Source organism: Petromyzon marinus, unplaced genomic scaffold (genome assembly GCF_048934315.1).
Source record: "Petromyzon marinus isolate PM22_M1 ecotype Great Lakes invasive population unplaced genomic scaffold, UKy_Petmar_22M1.pri1.0 PM_G_Scaffold_26, whole genome shotgun sequence".
NCBI classification, from domain to species: domain Eukaryota; kingdom Metazoa; phylum Chordata; class Hyperoartia; order Petromyzontiformes; family Petromyzontidae; genus Petromyzon; species Petromyzon marinus.
Window position 1 is genome coordinate 1,265,001 of NW_027422828.1, and position 2,500 is coordinate 1,267,500.

Here is a 2,500-nt window from a genome sequence, read left to right on the forward strand (position 1 = left end):
AAAATAAAGAATTAAAATAACAAAGTCTAATCTATATAAGTAATGGTGAATAAAGCTTATTTTTAATCTTCTTTGAAGGCAGAAAATAGTAAGGTAAAAATAAAGTCCTCTCTATGCTCTGAAGTAACATATAAAAAAAACTAGCAATAAAAAAAAATACCAAGTCTTCGTCTTGGAAAATAACAAAATCTAAAAGAAAAATCTTCTTTGTGGAAAATAGTAAAATAAAAAAACCAAGTCTTCACCTTGGAAAATAACAAAATCTAATCTAAAACATCTTAAATAAAGCTTGTCTGTAGTCTTCTTTGTAGGCAGAAAATAGTACGTTGCAGGACTCTCAAACTGATGTATTCCAAAAATAAAGAATTAAAATAACAAAGTCTAATCTATATAAGCGCTCTTGAATAAAGCAGTGTAAAAAAAAAAAATAGCAATATAAAAAAAACCAAGTCTTCGTCTTGGAAAATAACAAAATCTAAAAGAAAAGAAGTCTTCTTTGTGGAAAAAAGTAAAATAAAAAAAACCAAGACTTCACCTTGGAAAATAACAAAATCTAATCTAAAACATCTTAAATAAAGCTTATTTGTAATCTTCTTTGTAGGCAGAAAATAGTAAGTTACAGGACTCTCGAACTGATGTAGTCCAAAAATAAAGAATTAAAATAACAAAGTCTAATCTATATAAGTGCTCTTGAATAGGCTTCGTGTAAAAAAAATAGCAATAAAAAAATACCAAGTCTTCGTCTTGGAAAATAACAAAATCTAAAAGAAAAGTCTTCTTTGTGGAAAATAGTAAAATAAAAAACCAAGACTTCACCTTGGAAAATAACAAAATCTAATCTAAAACATCTTAAATAAAGCTGGTTTGTAGTCTTCTCTCGAACTGATGTAGTGCAAAAATAAAGAATTAAAATAACAAAGTCTAATCTATATAAGTGCTCTTGAATAAAGCTTCCTGTAAAAAATACCAAAAAAAATACCAAGTCTTCGTCTTGGAAAATAACAAAATCTAAAAGAAAAGAAAAGTCTTCTTTGTGGAAAATAGTAAAATAAAAAAAACCAAGACTTCACCTTGGAAAATAACAAAATCTAATCTAAAACATCTTAAATAAAGCTTATTTCTAATCTTCTTTGTAGGCAGAAAATAGTAAGTTACAGGACTCTCGAACTGATGTAGTCCAAAAATAAAGAATTAAAATAACAAAGTCTAATCTATATAAGTGCTCTTGAATAAGCTTCGTGTAAAAAATAGCAATATAATAAAAATACCAAGTCTTCGTCTTGGAAAATAACAAAATCTAAAAGAAAGGTCTTCTTTATGGAAAATAGTAAAATAAGAATACCAAGACTTCACCTTGGAAAATAACAAAACCATCTTGAAAAAAGCTTATTTTTAATCTTCTTTGTAGGCAGAAAATAGTAAGGCGAAAATAAAGTCCCCTCTAAGCTCTAAAGTAACAAATACGACGTGTTAAAAAAAAAACTAACAATAAAAAAAAGAACCAAGACTTCGTCTTGGAAAATAACAATCTAAATTGTGGAAAATAGTAAAATGAAATAAAAACCGACTTCACCTTCGAAAATAACAAAATCAATCTAAAACAAATGACATCTTAAAACAAAACTATTATTTGTTTCGGAGGTTGTCTATGACTGTTCATAGACCGCATAATTTCCACAGAACATTCTCAGAATATCAAGAGAGAAAAGCAGCGTTCTGCGGGAAATCATCTTGGCCAGTGATGTCGTTCTGGGTTTGGTCAGGCCCAGGGAGGTAAGTACCTCGTTATTCTCAAGGGGCCACTTTCCTCTTGCCCCAACCGGGAATCCAAAGAATGTGACCTTGCTAGCCTTCGTCAGCACTTTGACTTGATCACCAAGAGGGGTATAGTACGAAACTTTGTGCGAGGCAGCATCTGACAAGGTATTCTTTGAAAGCTCAAAACGGACGGTGACATCGATCACAACCGCCTCCTCATCTTTTGCAAACACGAGGTCAGGCTTTCTCATCTCTCCCGTCTCGGATATGAACCGTGGCTCTTTGTATACAGACCAGCCCAATCTAGCCGCTTCGTCTGCCAGAATGTTACTGATCTTGTTGTGTCGCGCAATTCTTGCTTTCTGTACTGCAGGACATTGACCGAGAATGTGCGAAAGGGACTCGAGTCTGGCAGAGCATTTCCTGCAGGAACGTAAGGCCCCATCTCTGCCTCTGTTCAAGCTTTCTCTTGTTGGGTAAATATTTGCCCTTAGTTGTAGTGCTGCAATAAAGAAGCATTGTTTAAAGCCGCACCATGGCCTCAACCAAGCATTACTGATTCTATCATGCGCAAAGTTTACAATGCCCCTTCCTTGAACCGGCTTTTCGCACCATCTCTGAAATTCATGCTCCCTCCAATCGCAGGGTCTCGGATATACAGGTTCTTTTGACACCGAGTCCCTGAGAACGAATGTTGGGATTGCATCACTGTCACCCCCTGCTCGTACCCACAAATTACGGT

At 34.1% G+C, this 2,500-nt stretch overlaps 1 pseudogene; it reads right to left on the bottom strand.

Moving 5' to 3' along the window:
* The window catches only part of LOC142913804 (28S ribosomal RNA), a 9,401-nt pseudogene that overhangs the window by 2,239 nt on the left and 4,662 nt on the right, over positions 1-2,500 (bottom strand).